Below are 23,181 nucleotides of genomic sequence, written 5' to 3'. Positions count from 1 at the left end.
ATCCTACAATGCATAGGAGCAAAAAATAAAATAAAATAAAATAAATTTAGCCTAAAATAGTAAAATTGAGATTGAGAACCTTGCCCTAGATAAGATGCCAAAGGAAAGATGAAACTTGTGAGGCCAAGCGAAAACAAATTAAGGAATTGTGTACCATAAATAACCTTTCAATCCACCCCTGTGTCTGAGGTAGCTTAATTAGAGTCCTGTGTAGGGGCAAGAGAAGGATGATTTTTCTATACGCTGGTGTGACAAACACTGTAAAACTTAATCTTTTATCAAACACGAGCTAGATCTTAAAGTACAGTGCCATAGTCAAAGAATAACAATTCCTTAAATTTCTACATGTGCTGGAAATTGTTTTCCAGTGTTGGCACCTGTCTTTACTGCCCATTTCACTCACAGTCACAATGAGGCTTGATTTACGGAAGACCCGCTATTTAGAAACCCTGCAGAGAATCAGTAAAATCCGCGCTCCCACTGCAGAAAGGCTGCTGTCTCTGGGAGGTAGCTGAGCAGCTGCTAAGGAGTCTCCCTTTACTGCCCGCGGCAAAGAGAAAGAAGAAAGAAGCGCTGACTCACTCACTGCCAGACAAATGGGGCAGGGGTGCAGGGGAAAGGGGAGAGAGACGTCTGGAAGAGATGAGAGAATCACTCGGGGAATCATTTCCGATGGCAGAAACACAACAAAACTGCATTCTGATGCCAGGGAAAACATAATCAGAAAGAATGATTCCAAGTAGTAAAGAATAGATAATCAGCAGAGTGGAATACAGTGCTGGCATTCTCCTCAAATGAGCACCACTGTTCCCAAGCAGCTAATCGTATTTCCACGGGAGCTACGTGGTGAGGACCAGATCAGGACCTGGGACATTCCGAGAGTGGCCACGCGGCTTCCCTTAGGATGCCTGGTATTTATCCCGTGCCTGTGGGAAACAGCCACTTTCTCACTTTTGCAGGAATTGGCGGGGGGGGGAAGGCCGGACATGGTGGTTCATGCCTGGAATAACAGCACTTTGGGAGGCCGAGGCGGGCGGATCATCTGAGGTCAGGAGTTCGAGACCAGCCTGACCAACATGAAGAAACCCTTCTCTACTAAAAATACAAATTTAGCCAGTAATCCCAGCTACTCGGGAGGCTGAGGCAGGAGAATCGCTTGAAGCCAGGAGGTGGAGATTGTGGTGAGCCGAGATCATGCCATTGCACTCCAGCCTGGGCAACAAGAGCAAAACTCCATCTCAAAAAAAAAAAAAAAAAAGAGGTGTGGCGCCCCTCTGCACTGCAGAACTCTGCCTGGAGATTTGGCTTCATGGAGCTTTTCCTGACTTCCTTATGGAGCCAGTTCAGCATTCTCAATGAATGAAACGGTGACCTTCACAGCACTTCCACACTCCTCCATTCTCCTTCAACTGATTGTCACTGAGTCATCATGTTGCAATCTCTTCTTAAACTGTTCTTTCTTCTGCTAGTTTCAATTATTCCCTCCTGGCAAGATTGTGAAACTCTGGCTGGTGCTGAATAAGAGGTGGAACTCAGGCACTTAGAGATACAGTACTAGTGAACTCCGTGGGGAGGCAGGGAGGCAGTCAGACTCCTAGGTTAAAGCAACTCAAACAATACTGACTAATTATCATTGTCTACCAGTTTATGCCCTTGTGGGAAAGTACTAGCCATGAAAAATCCCTGAAAAATGACAGAAAACAGCATGCTCCTCAAGAAATGAATAAGAATCTACCTCCGATCTTTTTCTCCTTTGAAGGCTCACTGGGAAAACTATTCCATGCAGAGACGAAGATTCGGGATTAGCCACTATAATTGTCTAGCTACTGAGCCAGGTTTGGCATTTCCTTGGAATGATACTAAAAATCTGAAGAACTGCAGTTTGCATGACTTTTAGTGCCGTATTTGAGGCACTTGCCACATACCTTATCTTATTCAATCCTTGCAACACCCCTGGGAAATTGTTGTAGTATTTCCCATTCTGAAGATCAAGAAACCAAAGCCAGAAAGATGACTGTAAATTGCTTAAAATCACCCAGCCCATAACATAGATGTTTCTTCAATGCTAAGATCACAGAGCCCACAACATAGATGACTTCTCTACACCCTGGTGCTACAAACACTTTGTAGCAACCAGAAAGAATTTGAGAGAACAGAAGCAAAGAAGATTTCTTTAGCATTCACTATGTGTCAAGCACTGTGTTAAGTGTTTGCAGTCGTTACTTTCTTTTTAATCCTGATCACAATCCTGTAATGTGGGTTCCATCATTTTCAACACTGACTAACGGAAGATTATCTAGAACAAGATAGATATATATGGCAGGAGAGTGGGATCTCATTAACAAAAATTGAGAGGTACAACCTGCTTCACCAGCTGAAAATATTGTCAAATCTCCTATTTTTTCTGTTAACAATTTAGGAATTCACATACACTCATACTAGAAAGTCTGAGATCTCATACTAGGGTATCAACACCGTATACATGTTCTCTCACTGAAACTGTTCAAGAATCCCACGATCTTACTCAGTTCAAAAGAATTAATTCTCTTTCCAAATGCCAGGCAGACAGTAAACTAGCATCTGGCTGGTCCCCTCATGTCACTGATTCTGTTCCTTTTGCCTCAGCATCTATTATTGCCACACAGTGTCTCACAGAACACTTTGGTGTTTCCAAAGCCCCAAGGTCTATAGGATAATCACTGTCTCTGTCGGTAAAGCCTCTACTTGTCCTGATTATAGCAGAGGCTCCTGGAAAACCCGCCTATTTGAGCTGTTTACTTTGTACACACATATTCAACCATTGATACCAAAACAGGACTGGCATGCCTGAGTAGAGTGGGTCCACAGGGTTCTCAGCCTTATCTGCCTGCAGTATCAGAGTCAGCCCTGTGCCAGGGGTCTCTAGGCCCTAGCTACAATACACGCTCCCTTTTCATTCATTGCAACCTTCCCTCCAAGACCTGTGATGTTCTTTCCTACCAGGGGACATCTTTCATTGACATTCCAACACAGTAGAAAGGTTTTTCTAACACCAAAACCCATGAAGAAAACAAAACAACCTTTATTTCTTTACTTCCAAGCAGTTACTTGGTGCCTGGGTAAATTTTCCCACTTTCTTTTCAGGACCATTTTCTAATCCAAATGACATTGGAAGGGTCACTTACAGGGGCCCGTGTATGGTCTATTATTTCTCCTCCCCCCACCGCCAGGACAATAGGTATATGTTGGCCTTACCTCACCATAACTGATGCAGGCCCCTCAAGTAATTTCTCCTATAATAATAATAAATTTTTTTAAAGTGCCTCAAGGTGATTCAGCCTCTAGGCATAGAATAACTTGACACAATTTTCAGAGTTCAACATCACTAGACACTCTTAACTTTGTGTGTGAATCCATCAATTGGACAACATTGTTAATTCTACCAGTGCTATCTGTTCCCCCTAAATATGCCCAAACAGTTTATATTGAGATCTAAGCTACATATTTTCTCAAACTACTGGCATAAAACAGAAACAAACATCTAAATAATTCAAAAACATCTTAATAACTAACCCATCACTGTGGAAGTCACAGCTCATAAATACCTTTGGTTCTATCAACATACAGTTATATGATGTTAGACTTGGTGCTGCAGATGGTATGTTTCCTTGTGACACATTATAAGGAAGATAAAATGCATAAATGTCCCTAAAACAAGAACAAAAGAGAGAAACAAAATCCTAACCACAGGAAGCAGGCTAGAATCTTATTTTGTGAAGCCATGAGGCATTTCAAATAATGAAAAAAAACTTCCTTTACCCCTTTACCCTGGGAGGAATGTTGAACATTTAAAGGAATGTTACCTCATCAGATAGATAGCGTTAAACACATGTGCTTTCTTCTTTTGTTCTCTTCCAGCTCCTCATTAAAACAAAAGACAATAAACTTTGCCTTAAAGGTATAAACCATAGGGGCAAAAAAATGGGAGAGGGCATGGCAGCATCAAAAATCTTGAAAACAGGAGATGAAAAAAGCAGCCCTAGGTGTAATGGCTCACATCTGGAATCCCAGCACTTTGGGAGACTGAATCAAGCAGATTGCTTGTACTCAGAACTTTGAGACCAGTCTGGGCAACATGGCAAAATTTCATCTCTACCCGGGAGACGGAAGTGGGAGGATTTCTTGAGCCCAGGAGGTTGAGCTTGCAGTGAGCTGAGATCACACTACTACACTCCAGCCTGGGCAACAGAGTGAGACTTTATCTCCAAAAAAGGAAAAGAAGGGAATGGAAGGGGAAGGGGAAGGGAAGGGGAAGGAGAAGGGGAAGGAGAAAGGCAGGGGAAAGGGAAAGGCAGGGGAAGGGGAAAGAGAAGGGGAAGGGGAAGGAAGGGAAGGGGAGGGGAGGGAAAGGGGAGGGGAGGGAAAGGAAAAAAGAGAAGAAAAAGACAGCAGGCCTGTGGAAAGTGAATCCAAAACTAGTGGTAAGGAAAGCTGAAAAGCAATCCAGTTTGTGCCATGAAAGACCAAAGTTCTGAAGCTGACAGCACCACATAACTCTTGAAGGGGGTTGTGAGTAGAGATGGGCTGGCTAAAATAGGGAGAATGAGTTGAAACTATAAGAGGTTGCTCAATCCCCAGACCCCTTTCCTCACTCACTCCACTAGCTGGATGGCTGAGCCTTCCCACTCCGGTAGCAGATTGGAAATTTACTCTGCATAGAGGGTAAAACAGTCTTCAAACTGGAACATTAACCACAGTTAAGGGTGGAGGTACTCTTTGGCAGTAAATGTTTTAGTAGAACTCATGCCTTCTCTATAACCTGCCATTTCCACTTCTAGGAATATGCACAACAGGCAGGTGTGCACGGCCCACCAAAATACAGGTTCAAAGATGTTCACAGAATTATTTGTAAAAGTCAAAAACTGGAAACAGTGCAAAGGTTCATCAACAATAGAATGGCCAAATAAATTGTGGCATGTTCTTCCAATGGAAACTCACAAACACAATATTGAATGTAAGACGTCTGACGAAAAGGTTATTTATAAGTTTCCAGTTATAAAAAAGTTCACAAAAGAGGAAAACCTAATCCTATGGTATCAAAAGTCAGGGTAATGTTTAATTTAAGAGAAGTAGGAGGATATAAAGCCTGAGGGGGGACATTAAGGGAGCCTTTGGGATGCTTCTATTGCTTGAGATGGGTGTGGTTATGTGGGCGTGTTCACTCTGTGATCATTTGTTGAGCTGAACACTTATGATTAGGTCACTTTTTATATGAATGTCATACTTCAATAATAAAGTTAATTTTTAAAAAGCGAGTCAATTAACAGATCTGTAGATTGCATATCAAGTCCGGAAGTCTTAAAGAACCCCTGTGTTCAGTGTAGGGTGGGTTTCTTTGTAAAACTTGCCATCAGTGGAAAGGAAGTAGGGGAGGTTGATGAAGGGGGGCTCTTTTAACCAGGAATCTCTGCAGAGAGGCCACCTGCACCTAGGCCATGACTTCATCACTTACAGTTACTAGACACAAGCAGCTCATTCGCCGTGCACTGGATATTCAGCATAAAAAAGTTTTCTTCATTTCTCCCCAGACCATTTTGGTGGGCAGAATCCTAAAACATTCCCAAGATTTAGGGACCCTGGTGTACTCACACCTTCTCCCAATCATTCAATTAAACACCAATTCACATGCTGAAGTGAAGGAATTTCTTGGATGTAATTAAGATGCCAAATCAACTGATCTTAAGGAAAGGAGACTGTCCTGGGAGAGCCTGACCTGCAATGAGACCTTTAAAGGCAGAGTTTTTCTGGATGGCCAGAGTAGAAGAGATCAGAGAGATATACTCAGGCCGGCCTGGAAAAATGTCAACCTCCATGCATGTGGAGGCCTATGGGGGCCAGAGGCAAGGACCTCTGGCATCTTCTAGAAGCCTGGAATGGCCTCTGGGTAAAAGCCAGCAAGAAAATGGTGAGTGCACGTGATACTGAGAAAAAAATGAACTTTTCCAACAACCAGTGAGCTTGAAAGTGCTCCATTTCAAAACCACACCCCTGTTGACACCTTCATTGAAGCCAGATCAGCCCCGGACCAGAGAGCCCAGCCCTGCCCTTCCTGAACTTCCAACCTACAGAAACTGTTAGATGATATATTTGTGTCATTTGAAGCCACTGAGTTTGTGGTAACTTTTTATGCTGCAATAGAACACTAATGCAACCACTTTCTCCCAATATTTCTCTCATCCACCATCTCATTTTCCTGTATTGAAAAGGTGCTAATTACTAGTAACAGTTGCCCTCTTCAGACTTTCTGAGATTATCTAATACAAGAGGTTTCTTTCACTCCTCTTAGCAGTGGATCAATGGAGTCCATATTAATGCCTTGCTAGCATTTAGAACTCATGGGCCTATAACCTCAAAGACTAAAAATAGGTCAAAATTGTAATCTAGAAGATGAAGAATAGTGTGAAAAATGGAGCACCTATTTGTTGACCAAAAGCATTAGCATGAATGAGTAATCTCTGAGAGATGAGTAAGGCCAAAAAAAAAAATTAAATAATATGTAAGAAATTAACCATAGAATTTGTTTCAACTGGGGTATAGAGATAATTTAATAGATATTTAAAAGCTTTAAACCAATCTGTGTGTTACAGAAACAATAAGTGGGGAAGCAGAGAACAATGGTCTGGTGCCAAAAGAGCCCCAGAGGCCAGTCCAGAGGTTCTTTCAGCAGGAGATCCTTGTCTTGGATGCAGGGGTGGAGCCATGTCACAGATCCTTTGTCTCTGTTGCACCGATTGCATAATTAGTCCACTTAACTCTCCATGCCTTTGCTGGGTCCTCATCCTTCTGCCACCACCTATGGAGGCTGCTTTGCATTTCTTCATCATTGTTATGTTCAACATGAGGCCACTGTTCAAAAACATTATAAATAGGATTTGATAACAAACTTTCTAACTGCGATGAAAATAACCTCCAGGGTTTCAAGCACACATATCCTCTATATTAAAATGAGGTCTGAGTTGAGAAAAGCTGTATTTTGTGAGGGATTGCCCTCACAGGTGCTGGCTGAATGCTTGAGGATTTATAGAAGTAGAAAATTCTGCAGACCTTTGTGGGCTGTGCCAGCGGGGGTCAGGAAAGTTCTGAGAAATGACCTGATTAAATCAGCACATAATAGAAGAAAAGTGCCTCACAGGCCTAAAGACACAATGAGTCTTTGACCAGATGCAGACTTTCACTGCATTTAAAGAAAGTGCAGCTAAAGAAAGAAGTGGTCAGCAGGAAAGACAGCAAATGATATCCAGACCCTCACTGTGTACACAGCACTTGTTACATGACAGAAAATGTATCTGAGTGGCGAGAGTACTCTCAGTGAGGAGATGAAATTTCATGGGTGGCAGAGTCATTTCATCAAGATTTTCTGGACTTCAGAGAAGCTATTTCCCCAAACTAATATCCCTTTCCTGATTTTTTATGAGGAAGGTATTATGGATAAATAACTGGAGCATTGCAAGTTTTTGTTTCTTTGTGTGTTTGTTTGGGTTTTGTTTTTGAGACAGGGTCTCACTCTGTCACCCAGGCTGGAGTGCAGTGGAACAAGCTCGGCTCACCGCAGCCTCAAACTCCTGGGCTCAAGCGATCCTCCCATCTCAGTCTTCGAGTAGTCCAGACTACAGGCAAGCACCACCATACTCAGCTAATTTTAAAAAATTGTAAATACAGATGAGGTCTTACTTGTTGCCCAGGCTGGTCTCAAACTACTGGGCTCAAACTATCTTCCTGTCTCAGCCTCCCAAAGTGTTGGTATCACAGGTATGAGCCACTGGGCCCAGCCAAGCATTGTAAGGTTTATGCTTTGTTGTGACTTTGGTTGTCAACGGTGCTTTAAATATTTTACCTCTGCAAATTTACAAAACTTTAAAGCCACTGTGTTAGCTTTGTGATAACTTCGCTTTAGTAGATGAGGTAGATTCTACTATTGGCCCATTTAACTAATGAGAAAACTGAGACACGGGAGTTAACTTACCCATCTTTACCCAGCTAGTCAGGCAATGACTACAAGAGCAGGAGGAGGGTCATGGTGAGACTCCGACTTTACTGGAAAGGTCCAGATATCCATTATTATTGGAAATCCCTTTATTGGAGACTTGAAAATTAGTTCCCAGCTTCCTTCTTTCATTTACTCTCTCTTTTTTCTTAACTATTTTCTTTCTTTTAAAAATTCATTTATTGACCAGCCTGACCAACATGGAGAAACCCCTTCTCTACCAAAAATACAAAATTAGCCTGGCGTGGTGGCGCATGCTTGTAATCCCAGCTACTCTGGAGGCTGAGGCAGGAGAATCACTTGAAACCAGGAGGTGGAGACTGCGGTGAGCCGAGATCGCGTCATTGCACTCCAGCCTGGGCAGCAAAAGCGAAACTCTGTCTCAAAACAAAACAAAAAAAATTTTTTTTATTTAGTTCTTTTTAAATTTTCTTTCTTTTATACCTAAGATCTTCTGGCATTTAATTTAAAAGGTTGATTTTATAATGTGTTTACCAAAATAGATAGTTCCCATTCTTCTACTTGAGGAAATAACTTTCAACTCAGTTTTTTAGTTCTTTTACTCTTTATCTCCATATGACTAAATAATTTGCTTATATTGCTACTTACTATTTTTTTAGTTTTGGGATTTTCTATTGGCGTCCCACTAGGAATATAAGGATATACTTTTACTTTATATCTTCACCCTGTTCCACCTCTGTTGTGATAAAATGTTTGTCTTAATTTAACTAGATCAATATTAGTATTTAAATTATTATGAATATTTTGTTATAAACATGCAAATGCTACTTACAATTGAGCCATCTACCATCTAGAATAATTTTTCTTTCCTCCACAAGTTTTAATTTTCACTGGAATTGTGTAGTTTATTCATTTGCTTGTCATTTTGTATAATTATCACAAATTTAACCACAACTCTGCCAGGGTCTAAATCACCTCTCAAAATGATGAGACGTGTCTGTTACAGTATCAGAAGTATGACAGTTCCTACTGTTCTACATTATTGTCAACACTTGATATCATAATTTAAACTTTTTAATCATTCTGGAAGGCATTTCTATGGATATTTCCTACACTTGTTTTATTCTGCATTTTTTTGATGACTAATGAAATTGTGCACTTTGCTATTTCTTTATTAGACATGTAGCTATCTTCTTTTATGATAGAATTGTTTCATCCTTTTCCCCATTTTTAATTGGATTGTACTTTTTCTTAATGATTTGTAAAAATTCTTTATTCTGGATACTAGCCTTGAGGTTAGATGTATTATAAATTTATTCTCCCACTTTCTGTGTCTTTTTACTCTCTTAATAAGGTTGTTTGATGAATGTACGTTCCTAATTTTAATGTAGGACAATTTATCTATTCTGTACAGGACCAGCTACATAATTTGCAGGGCTTAGGACAAAATCAAAATGTAGGATCCTATATTCAAAAATTAGTAAAAATTTCAAGATGAGGACATAGAACATTAAACCAAGCATGAAGCCCTGTGTAGCCATGTGAGTCACATGGCAATGAAAGCGGCCCGGATTTCATTTTTTGTGTAGTGTTTTTTGAGGCCTCATTTAGAGAATTTTTGGCTACTCCAAGGTCAGGGAGATATTTTCTTACATTATTTCCTAGAAGTTTTTATGTTTTACCGTTTACTTTTTTTTTTTTTTTTTTGAGATCAAGTGTATTTCTATACATTTTAGAGTCCACATGTCAATTACTACTAAAAAGGACATGCTGAGATTTGCTAATGAGATTGCATTGAGTTTATAGATTAATTTGAGAGGAATCAAACCTTCATAATATTGAGTCTTCTAATCCATGAATGTGGTATATTTCTTTGTTTATTCTGACTTCTTTAACTTCTTAATCGTGTTATAGGTTTCTTTGTAGAAGCTTCACACATCTTTAATTCATACGTATTTATGGGATTTTATTTTTGCATTTGTAATTTTTAAATTTTTAATGTCTAATTGATCATTGTTATGTAAACATACAGTTGCTTTTATAGAAAGAGCTTATATCCAGCAAACTTGCTGTATTCCTTTATTAATTCTTTGATCTGTAGGTAGATGTGCTTGTGTTTTCTGTGTACACAAATGTGTCATCTTGATAAAAAAAAGTTTATTCTCTTTAAATTTCATATCCTTTATTTCTTCCTCTTGCCTTATTACACAGCCTAGGACCTTACAATGTTGACTACTGGGCATTCTCATCTGATTCCTCTTCTCACCATTTAGTTTGCTGAAAGATTTTTACAGATATCTTCACCAAGTTAAGGAAGTCTTCTGATAGGTTTCTCAGCTAATCATTCTTTATTATGAGTAAGTGTTATATTTTAACAAAAGCAGTTACGCACCTATCGAGATCATCATGTGATTATTTTCCTCTATTCTGTTAATGTATTAAGTTACATTGATTGAGTTCAAAGATAAATTTGAGACCTAGAAATGCTGGAATAAACCCAACTTGGTCATGAAGTATTATTCCTTTTATATATAACTAGATTTGGTTTGCTAATACTTGGTTTTATATTGTTACATTTATGATTATGAGCGATTTCTTGTCATTTTTCTTTCTTGTAATGTCTTTGTTAGCTGTCAGTATTGAATTTTTTTGTTTGTTTGTTTGTTTGTTTTGAGACAGAGTCTCGCTCTGTCGCCCAGGCTGGAGTGCAGTGGTGCAATCTCGGCTCACTGCAAGCTCTGCCTCCCGTGCTCACGCCATTCTCCTGCCTCAGCTTCCTGAGTAGCTGGAACTACAGGTGCCCAACACCACGCCCAGCTAATTTTTTGTATTTTTAGTAGAGACAGGGTTTCACAGTGTTAACCAGGATGGTCTCGATGTTTTGACCTTGTGATCCACCTGCCTCTGCCTCCCAAAGCATTGGGATTACAGGCATGAGCCACCATGCCTGGCCTGTATTGAAATTTTAATAGTTTCTTAAAAGTAGTTAGTAATTATTCTCTCTTTCTCTATTTGTTGAAGGCTTTGTGAGAGATTGACACTACTTCTTCCTTGTTTGGAAAAATTTACTGATGAAACGTTCATGACCTAGAATATTCTTTTTGACAGAAGTGAATTTATTATCATGCTATTTTACCTAGTGTCCTCACACAAAGGTATAGGACCAGAGGTTGTCTTGCACTGTAGTCTTATCCTATTGCACTCAGCGTCAAATGGTGACAAAATACAGAATTCAGAATTAATATGTGGAAAATTCTTCTATTATATAGATGAATAGATTGTCAGCAGAGGATTTGGTTCTTCTCAGTGAATAGTCAAAATAAGTCTCCTCTCCTGTCAGGAATACACTTGATAATACCCTGACATTTTATAGTTTACATATGAAAGAAACTTGATAGAGGTATCTCTCAAATTTGAAAATCTTAATTTATGTAACATTTCAATAATGACTTATGAATCTCAGCTCACTGCAACCTCCACCTCCTGGGTTCAAGCAATTCTCCTGTCTCAGTCTCCGGAGTACCTGGGATTAAAAGCGTGCACCACCACGCCTGGCTAATTTTTGTATTTTTAGTAGAGACAGGGTTTCAGTATGTTGGCCATGCTGGTCTTGAATTGCTGACCTCAGGTGATCCACTCACCTTGGACTCCCAAAGTGCTGGGATTACAGGTGTGGGCCACCGTGCCCAGCCTGAAAATATATCCACAATGTTTTTTTGTTTTGTTTTTTAACTGAAGAACAAACCAACAATGGTGGTAAGTGGCTTGCCAAAACTCATACGGCAGGTTAAGTGACGGGCCAGAAAGAGAAAAACATGAATTCTGAAAGCAGATGCAACCCAGCTTTAATCAACAACCTCCAACTTGCTAGCTTCATGCTTATGGGCAAACTATTTACCCACTGTCATTGCCAGTTTCATCAGCTGTGAAATGGATAATTCACAAGGATAAAGTCTGTTCAGGGGCCACTGGGAAAATCAGTGATTATATATATGTCAGTACCTAACACAAGGCAACACTCAAGAAATGAAAGCATTATTCTTCCCAAACACTCTAGAGCCATCCCCATCATCCTGGGAAACTTCTTTTAATGTTTTCATTTCACACGTATGCTGACATCTTGTCAAAGCCATGCTTGAATTTGTGCCAAACCAGAAATGACTCCCCCAAAGACTTACTACTTATATCACTCATTACCTATATCCTTCCCTGTTCATCCCTAACTACCTGTAACAAGTATATATATATATACACACACATAAATATATATGCACATAACAAATATATATACACATAACAAATATATATATACACACACACAACAAATATATATATTTGTTACAAGCAGTTAGGCATGAACAGGGTAGGAGAGGACTCTTTCCCATCCACTAGGAGTATCAGGTGCCGTTTTGGCAATTACCACATTGCCTCTCTAAAAGTGATAAATTGGCATCTGGTGCCAGGGAGAGGCCGTTTCCTGATGCTCCACACCTGTTGCAAAAGTGTTAATTGAATGTAGGCACCAGGGAGAAGCAACTTCCCGGGCATGCACATTAAGAGACAAAATGGCGGAGTGTGATCTTCCAAAGGCACACACGGGAAAAGGAGAATAGCCTCAGACGGGCATACATACAGCTTCCTAACCCTTTTATGCCTGAGGTTACAATTTTTTGAATTTTTGCAATCAGACCTTGGCAATGACCTTAAGCAGTAGAATATAAATAATTCCCACATGCTTAGCGTTCCAGTAATGGAACACTAGGCATAAATGGGATTTGTTAAAGACACTGTACCTGCTTGCCTCCCAAGGCTAAGGAGGGCACTGCACATGTGGGCAGCCCATGCTAAGGGAAGAATCATGTAGAAACGAGCCAACCTATAAATTCCTACGATCATGGTTAAATACTGCATTTGACCTCAGTGCCCATTTGGGTCTCTTCCAACCATACTTTCCTTTCCTTTTTTCCTGTTCCAAAGCCTTTTAAATAAACTTCCACTCCTGATCTGAAACTTGCCTTCATCTCCTTTTCTGTCTTATGCCCCTCAGTCGAATTCTTTCTTCTGAAGAGGCAAAGATTGAGGTTGCTTCAGACCCATGTGAATTCACCACCTGTAATTCAGACACCTTCCACCAGTAACATATTTGGTGTCATGATACTTGGATATTTGACACTACTAACATATTCATTCAATATTCTATTATGACTTATTTTCTCATTCAAAGAAATACTCATTTTCATGTGTAATATTGTATTTGTACACATATGTATTTTTTTCTTTCTTACACAGGATCTTCAAAGATGTGTACAAGAGCCCACAAAGCTAGTTTTGTCCCTGATTTGTGGGAATTTTAAAAACGATGAACTAATTTATAATTATACAATGCTTCAGGTTGGTTTTTGATAAGTCCTTGCTAGGAAATTGTTCATTTCATCTAAACATTTTTAAATCAAATTTGTTGTAATATTCTCATTTTATCTTTTTATATATGCATGTATGCTATTGATTCTGTTTCTCTGGAGAACCCCAACTATACACCCCCCTTCCCTAGCTCTATTCCATCCTGCCCATGGTTTAACTTAAAAAGGTGACTTTTCTGCCTATACTGCCACTGGTTTGTACACACTTCTCATTCTCCCTTATTTATTTAATAAACATTTGTTGAATACCTGCCATGCTAATCACCATGTTAAATGCAGAAGATATCTTGTTTAAAAAGAATGGGCTGGTCCCTATCCTCATAAAGTTTGATGAAGACCCATACTAAACTAGAAATGTAGTAAGATGATCCTCTTAGCTTGCCTTATGAAAGTTATTTTCCTACTTATAGAAACTTTTTCTTTCTTCTGCAATTCAAGACCTACCCTTCACATGAGGCCTACCTCAAGCTTTATCTGCGTTGTCCAAGCTAATATTTCCAAAGTACATGAGAATTACCTTCAATATTTTCCTGTGTGTGTATGCATGTACGTGCTATTTCTTTTGTTTTTCATAGAGATAAGAGTATACAGAATTAAGCACATGTAAATGAATGAGCAAATGAGCATATATTGATTGCCTTTGTCTATAGGATATGATAGATGGTCATATCATAAGCTAAGCCATACCTTTGTTTATTATTCCCTACTGCAGACAAACTTCAGAGACTGTGAGCTCTCCTTGTGTACAAAATTGGACACCACTATTTATCTTATGGCTTCATAGTGGTAACCACAAAACATTTTATCCAGTTCTGACTGTTATAGCAGGTAGCTAGTCAGGCATGAGGAGCCCTCTCCTCCCCACCCACCACACACACACCAGGAATGTGAGACAACCATTAGGTGATGGTCAGACAGTTGTTAACTATTTATCCAAAATAATGATTAGTCACAGCCAGCACCAGGGAAAGGTAGTCTCCAACAAACAGAAACACATGAAACTGGTAACGAGCAGCTTCCTGATAAGGAGCTTATCTGGAAGCTCCTCATCTGAGGAGTTGGGCGAGTGGGCTCAAGTATGTGCATTAAAAGGCAAAATGGCAGATTTTAGCTGGTATTTGATCTCTTAGGGACATTTGACTGGTAAGGGAAGAAAGTCTCAAGTCAGCATGCATGTAATTCCAGTAAACACACTGTGCATGCTGCCCTCCCAAGTGCTAGCAGGCCACTGTGCATGCAGACAGCCCACCCTAAGGGAAGAATCAGGGGAAAGGGAACACAAGACCCCAGAAGCATGCCAACTTATAAAACCCCAATTCAAAGGTTCAAACAGTGCACTTGTCTTTCAAGTACTCACTTGGCCCTCTTCCAAGTGTACTTTCCTTCCTTTTGTTCCTACTCTAAAACTTTGTAATAAACTTTCACTCCTGCTCTAAAACTTGCCTCGGTCTCTCCTTCTGCTATATGCCCCTCGGTCGAATTCTTTTTTCTGAGGAGGCAGGAATTGAGGTTGCTGCATTGTTTTGTTTGCTTTTTAATTCATGAACTTCTGTGATACTCAGAGATCCTATGTGATATGTATTATTACTAATGCAATTTTACAAAGGCTGAAACTGAGACTTAGAGATTAAATAGCTCACCCAATGTCACAGAGCTTGCCAGACCCAAATCCAGGCAGTCTGGGTCCAGTGTTAACCTTGTTAGCCTTTGGGTGATACTTCTAACCAAAGAGGTATTCAACAAATACTAGATAGCATTAAACTATGAAAGCTAACCAATTTAATGAATTTTTGCTATATCAACATAATAAAAGTCATTGGTTTTTACATAGTTGTTAACTGTAATTCCAGATTTCACGAGCATGGTGTTTTGATTTGACTTTAACATGTGAAACAGTAATAAAAAATGAGATTAAAGAAACACAATTTAAAATACTTAAATGGCTGGGTTTATCCTGTAGCATTAGAACAATAAAAAAGGTGAGTATCTGTAGAATTAAAATTATTTTTCAGATGAAACATGAAAAATATTTTACCGTGACTCATTTATTGACGCTATACATTGTATCTTTGTTGTTTCCATTTTCCTTGCAAAAGATATTTGCACCAAAGCTGTCCTTCCCCTGTAGGAGCACAAGTGTGAGCAGATCATTTCAGAAGTCATAAGCTTATGCATTATTTCTGGAAAATTAGGAGCATTACTATTCACACTGTGATTAAGTGTCATTCTGTAATGAGGAAACTATAATCAAAATCTGAAATGAGAAAGGACAAGATAATCTTAATCATAAAGCACAGGCTGAAAACAAATATCCTTAAAATTAAATTATTTCAGGAAATGAAGTCATCATAATAATTTTTCTAAGTATTCTAGGTATAGCCATGAAGGATAATGTAGTTTGAATACTCACAAACTAAAGACTCAGAGGGTTTTTTTTAAAAATGTCATTTCATAAGTTATAAAACACTTGCATGTTTCTTTTAATTTTTTAATCAACTCAGGATTCACTACTGTCTGAAAATACATGTTTCTTTTAGACAACCTTGAAAACATAAGAGCAACAAAGAAGAATTTTAAATTCTTAATTTGGTTGCTAAACACAACTCCCTGCCCCCCACCCCTCCCCCACCTTGGCTCCCAAGAGAAGCAGCAAGTGTTTATGGCTCATTCAGGGAGAAAACAAACGGTTGGAGGCATTCAGCAATGAGGAGCATTTTCCCTGGTTATCCTACCCACTTCATCACTTTGTCTGCCGAAGAACAGAAGATCAAGCAGGCAGAAATTGTGCACATCAGACTCCTGACGTAACATTATGCAGATTTTGAGGCAGGAAAGTGTCTGCCTCATGCAATGACTAAGAATTCCCCTTAAAGGTGTAGAAAAGACAATGTAACGCTTTTCATGACTAGTTATCTGGGTGAGCAAACAACTTAATCCCACTGAGTTTGTTGTTTTCCATCTTTTAAGAAGAAGATAATAGATACTCTCCCTATCTTCCTAATTTTGTTGTAAAGCTGAAACTTCGTGTGTGTATAACATAGCACACATATAATATATATTATATATAAAAGTGTTTTGGAAAAGGAGGAAGTATTATAAAAGTTTTGGTAATTTTAGATATAAAAGCAGACTTTTAAAGTTCTATTATATGAAGAGAGAGGCAAGAATTATAAATTCTTCAAACTTTCATTATGTGTTTATTTAGAAAAATTGCCCTGTTTTTATTTATTTACACGAAAGAATAATAAGGACAGCTACCATTTAATAGAGCCCTGGCAGTGCAAAGTATTCCACACGCATTACCTCATTTAATTCCCTCAATAACTGTTACTGATAAACAACTCAAAGCTGGGACGAGGGTGAAGCAAAGGAGGCATTTATTTCAGGTACAAAATTTAACAGGGCACCAAAAAACTCAGCTATTAAATAAATAACATTCTAATATTGTATTTAAAAATCAAAAGTAATCCAAATAAATCTACAATAAACAAAATATCCACATTTTAACTAAAGACAGGGCAGTTATCTTGTGTAACCTTGAGTAAATAACTTCTTTGTGCCTCTGCTTCTTTATTTAAAATGGGATAATAATAGTAGTACCTGCTCCTTAGGGTCGTAGTGAGGACCTAATGATTTAATGTAAGTGATTAGAACAATGCCTGGCATATTTTAAATGCTTCAAACATGTTGGTTAAAATCATCTAGTATTGTCTTTACTGGTTCTGCAAGTTTAAATATAAGAAAACTGAGGCTCAAACGGTTTAAAAAGCTTGACCAAGTTTACAAAGCCAGTTGCAGGATTCACACTCAGAAAGTTTTCCTCCAGAGCCCTTTTCTTAATCACTCCACTATACTGTTTCTCACGGGGATGTTAAGAAATCTGTGTGTTCACAGAGCACATTAAGTGTGAATATGTGTGCACCTCACTGGTAGATCATACAATGAAAGCTTTTTAAAAATCTCTTGAAATGCTACCAAGTGTTAGTGTATTGACTTAGATGAGTTTTATTAGATTGGCATTGCTTAGCAAAGGAGCACAAAAGAAACGGAAGAAATACCCTACAGTCAGAGTGTGAGATTAAGAGAGCAGGGCCTTCACTTCGCCCAAGAGGTTAAGACAGATTATATAACCAGTCCCTTTAGATAAGAGGGCAATCCATCTTCTTGAGGAGATATATCAATGGTTAGGATTCAGTTAAGATATATCAATGGTTAAAATTTAGTTTTTAAACTTGTTCAACTTGTTCATTTGAACTTAGCTATAGATTTTTTTTTCTTAATGAGAATAAACAGAGCTATCTGTTAACAGGGTAAGTGGGAAACAGCACATGTGGTTTTATACAATTGTATCCACAAAAGGCAGTGCAAGGCACAGAACAAAAAAGCACTCTTATTTATAGAGCTTCTGACTTCAATTACACCTCTTGGTAAAGCAAGCAAAGAATTATTTATACAGGTTTCTAGGTTGGTCACAATGACGCTTTTTAAGAATGATGCTTAGTTGTTTAAACGTGTGACTCAGTATTCTCTAACCTTCCTGAATCTGTGTTATTTCCTCTTAACTGTTGTCTGTCATTCATGTTTTGGAAGACAATTTAATTTCCTTTGTGAATGAATAGGGGCAAATTAAAGGATGTATTTCTATGTGTTTCTTTTGAATATTTTCCTCACTGACTACTGGGGTGATATAAACTGCAAAACCTGTAGTCAGAAGTGTAATCCTATGTAGTGAAGTTATATAAGAGCAAGCAGTTCCTCAGAGTCAAGCAGTTCAGCAAGAGCCACACACACATGCGCGCGCACACACACACACACACACAGATGCACAACAGTGATGAAACATGCATGAATAGATTTCTATAATAATCAACAAGAGGACGTCTTTTTACAAAATGCTGAAATTTGCATGATGATTTTTTCACAACGTGTGTATATTTCACAATTTCACAACATATTTATAAGCAATTGGTTCAACTAATAGAAAACATGCCATTTACTTCCCTTATCTTTGGGATCTGGCACTAACTCTGCACCTTACTGTTTCTGTACCCCATTTTCTTACCTAAAAAGAGGTTAATATGACTCATCTCATAAACTTGTTGTGAAGAATGAATAAGACAAAGCGTGTAGAGTCTTAAGAAGAAGACATGGCATTTAGTAACTGATCAAATATGTCACCTCTCTCAATATCATTATTACCTTAGAAAAAGCCTTGAAATTTGCCACAGTAATCGCATCACCTTTAACAATGAGTGCGGAAATGTACCTTCTTGGTTTCAGAGATCCTTATTTCATCCAGGTTTCTAAGGCATCCATTACATCATAGTAAAATAGCTAACACTCCTTTTTCCTTGCTATTTGTCAACAGCTGCTATGACCTTAATTATCTGTAGAAGGCCTTTAGAATAAGATTTTTGACAATATGCACTACAAGTAAAATTATTCTATAATTATATTCTGTTGTAGTGATTATTGACCATCTTGTTTCTTGCCTTGTCATAAAAAGAAAAAATACAGGTATCATTAAAGTATGTCCACTGAGATAGCGAAGGCTCTATTTCCTGTTTCCTATTCCATTAGTGCCCAAATGACTGCCCTCTTTAGAGCTGCTCTGTAAGCTCCCTGACATACAACAGCACAGCTGGGCCTTGCCTTCCTACAACATATAGGATAACATGAAACAGGTCAGTATGTGTAGAGAATGCATGGTGCATATTGAATTTGAAGAGCAAACAAATCTGGTGTACAATCATTACGATCACAGTGACATTTATCTCAAAAAATTAATTTTAGCCCAAGGATTTTTCTAATCAAATATGAAACTTGTCACATGGCACAATGACATGATGATTTTGATGAACAATTACCTGAGGAAAGGTTAACACTTTTGCCCATCATGCCTAATTAAATAGAACAAAATGGATGACTTTCAATGTGGGGGAAAAATCAGATTTAAGCAAACTTTAAAAAACTGCCATAAATATTTCTCTTTTTTGGCAGTATTATATATCACTTAAGTGGAAACCTACAGAGTTCTACTGCGTGATTGATTTTTGAAGGCTATAAAATTGAGTAACTTGTCATATCTTGGTACTCTCTATGCAAACACTTGTATATATATTTTTTCTGAAGAACTTTTTTTGAGATAGGGTCTTGCTCTGTTGCCCAGGCTCGGGTATAGTGGTGCAATTGTAGCTCACTGCAGCCTCGAAATCCTGGGCTCAAGCAATCCTCTCGCCTCAGCCTCCTGAGTAGCTGGGACTATAGGAACGCACCACCAGGCCCGGCCAATTTTTAACATTTTTGTGTTAAGAGTCAAGGTCTCACTATGTTGCCCAATCTGTTTTTTTTTTTTTTTTTTTTGAAGTTTTACAGCAGATAGAAAGATTAGAAAATCTGTTTCACCGAGAGAGAGAGATCTGACATCCAAGATTGAGGAAAATGGTGAATGCTGTTACTTTTTTTAGTAGAGAACATTCCCAATTAAAAAAATTTTTAAAAAGTACGCTGGGCACGTTGGCTCTGGCCTGTAATCCCAGTGCTTTGGAAGGTCGGTCGAGACAGGCGGATCACGAGGTCAGGAGATGGAGACCATCCTGGTCAACATGGTGAAATCCCATCTCTACTAAAACACAAAAAAATTAGCGGGGCGTGCTGGCGCCCGCCTGTAGTCCCAGCTACTCGGGGGACTGAGGTAGGAGAATTACTTGACCCGGGAGGCAGAGGTTGCGGTGAGCTGAGATCACGCCACTGCACTCCAGCCTGGCGACAGAGCAAGACTCTGTCTCAAAAAAAAAAAAAAAAAAAAAAGTAAAAAACGTGTTTACCTTCAAACTATTTAAGATAGAAAACTAAGTAACATACAGAACACATAATTATATCTGCAATTAAATGTAAAATTCTCAACATTTTATTTTTCATTTCTCTACGTTAACTTTGTTTCAAAATACAAATATATTTTAACATTGCTGGCTCTGAACAACATTAAATTGATTTTAGAACGTGAAAGATAAGAGCCTTAATCAACCATCTCCGCTCAGGAGATCTGGGAGTTTGGAGAGAGATGTAAAGCACCATGGTTCGGCTGAAGGGGTTGTTCTCCATTGGCACCTGAAAGGCAGGATTGGGGAGTGGCTTCCTCGTGCCTGAGCCAGTGTGCTTTGTTCTGTTCCTGAGACGCAGACAATGCACCTAAGCTTGTCGCTCAGATCCTTTTTTCTAGATCTAAATGGAAACAACAAATGCGTACTTGATCAGCACAAATTCCCTCCAATTGCTAGATAAAACAGCTGACTGCACATGCCCTAGCAAGGCCTGGCCTATGGCTTTTTTTAATTCTGTGAGAAGCACGGTGTTTGTTTTCAGTAGAGATTACATCAAATCCTGGTGATTTCGCCTCCTGTAAGTTTCTCGACTTACCCACTTTTTCCTTCTCCACTACTATGTCTCTACTCCAAAGTACTATATTCTCTCACCTACCTGGGAATAACTTCCTAGAATGCATCCTCCTTTCTCCATACTGTATCTCCTCCCACCCAATTGCTTTTTCTATAGTTAGCATTGACCTCGTAGAATGCACACCTGCTCTCATCCATGTCCATCAATGCTGCTGCCCTCCCGTCCGCCACTGCCACCTCAATGGCCTCTCATCTCTCTGATGAAAGAAAAACTTCAGAGTGCTCTGAGGGAAGCAAGGAGGCGGCGGAGGCGGCAGAGAGCGGCAAGTAGTGGAAACGTTGCTTCTGAGGGGAGCCCAAGACGACCAGTTCTAACGAGTTCAAGCTGAACCAGCCACCCGAGGATGGCATCTCCTCGGTGAAGTTTAGCCCCAGCACCTCCCATTTCCTGCTTGTCTCCTCCTGGGACACGTCCGTGCGCCTCTACGGTGTGCCGGCCAACTCCGTGCGGCTCAAGTACCAGCGCACCGGCGCCGCCCTGGACTGCGCCTTCTACCATCCAATGCATGCCTGGAGTGGAGGACTAGACCATCAATTGAAAATGCATGATTTGAACATTGATCAAGAAAATCTTGTTGGGACCCATGATGCCCCTATCAGATGTGTTGCATACTGTCCAGAAGTGAATGTGGTGGTCACTGGAAATTGGGATCAGACAGTTTAATTGTGGGATTCCAGAACTCCTTGTAATGCCGGGACCTTCTCTCAGCCTGAAAAGGTATATATACCCTCTCAGTGTCTGGAGACCGGCTGATTGTGGGAACAGCAGGCCGCAGTGTTGGTGTGAGACTTACAGAACATGGGTTACGTGCAGCAGCGCAGGGAGTCCAGCCTGAAATACCAGACTCGTTGCATACGAGCCTTTCCAAACAAGCAGGCTTATGTATTAAGTTCTATTGAAGGCCGAGTGGCCGTTGAGTATTTGGACCCAAGCCCTGAGGTACAGAAGAAGAAGTGTGCCTTCAAATGTCACAGACTAAAAGAAAATAATATTCAGCAGATTTACCCAGTCAATGCCATTTCTTTTCACAATATCCACAATACATTTGCCACAAGTAGTTCTGATGGCTTTGGAAGTATTTGCGATCCATTTAACAAAAAGCGACTGTGCCAGTTCCATCGGTACCCCACGAGCATCGCATCACTTGCCTTCAGTAATGATGGGACTATGCTTGCAATAACATCATCATATATGTATGAAATGGATGACAGGGAACACCCTGAAGATGGTATCTTCATTCGCCAAGTGACAGATGCAGAAACAAAACCCAAGTCACCATGTACTTGACAAGATTTCATTTGCTTAAGTGCCATGTTGATGATAATAAAACAATTTGTGCTCCCCAATGGTGGATTTGTTAATATTAAAGAAACCAGGGAAAATATTAATTTTAATATTATAACAACCTGAAAATAATGGAAAAGAGGTTTTTGAATTTTTTAAAAAATAAACAGTTTCTTAAGTGCATGAGATGGTTTGATGGTTTGCTGCATTAAAGGTATTTGGGCAAACAAAATTGGAGGGCAGTGACTGCAGTTTTGAGAATCAGTTTTGACCTTGATGATTTTTTGTTTCCACTGTGGAAATGAATGTTTGTAGATAAATGTAATAAAAATCCCTTTGCATTCTTTCTGGATCTTAAATGGTAGAGGAAAACGCTCATGAGCCATTTGTTTCTTTTTCTGGTTATAGTTGCTAATTCTAAAGCTGCTTCAGACTGCTTCATGAGGAGGTTAATCTACAATTAAACAGTATTTCCTCTTGGCCGTCCATTATTTTCTGACGCAGATGGTTCATCATTTCCTGGGCTGTTAAACAAAGCGAGGTTAAGGTTAGATTCTTGGGAATCAGCCAGTTTTCCATCGTATTAGGGTGCAGTAGGAAAACTAATAAGAAAACCTCCTAATATCATTTTGTGACTGTAAACGATTATTTATTAGCAAACAATTGATCCCAGAAGGGCAAATTGTTTGAGTCAGTAATGAGCTGAGAAAAGACAGAACGTATCTGTGTATTTGGAAAGATAATTGTAACGTAATTGCACTGCATTTAGACAGGCATCTATTTGGACCTCTTTCTATCTCTAAATGAATTTTTGGAAACATTAATGAGGTTTACATATTTCTCTGACATTTATATAGTTCTCATGTCCATTTCAGTTGACCAGCAGCTGGTGATTAAGGTTAAGAAGAAAAAAATTATAGTGAGAATGAGATTCATTTCAATGTAATACACTAAAACAGAACACGAACTTAGCTTGGCCTATTCTAGGTAGTTCCAAACAGTATTTTTGTTGTCAAACTTTAAAATTTACATTAA

The 23,181-nt window shown here is 39.1% G+C and overlaps 1 pseudogene across 1 annotated transcript; it reads left to right on the top strand.

Moving 5' to 3' along the window:
- The first annotated feature begins 410 nt into the window (after positions 1–410).
- Positions 411–22,457, top strand: LOC116273119 (annotated as a pseudogene). The gene is made up of 2 exons (XR_004181598.1): positions 411–507; positions 21,152–22,457. The product of XR_004181598.1 is annotated as a mitotic checkpoint protein BUB3 pseudogene (transcript).
- The last annotated feature ends 724 nt before the right edge of the window (positions 22,458–23,181 follow it).

Source organism: Papio anubis, unplaced genomic scaffold (assembly GCF_008728515.1).
Source record: "Papio anubis isolate 15944 unplaced genomic scaffold, Panubis1.0 scaffold372, whole genome shotgun sequence".
NCBI lineage: Eukaryota > Metazoa > Chordata > Mammalia > Primates > Cercopithecidae > Papio > Papio anubis.
This window is presented reverse-complemented; position numbering and strand designations above follow the sequence as displayed.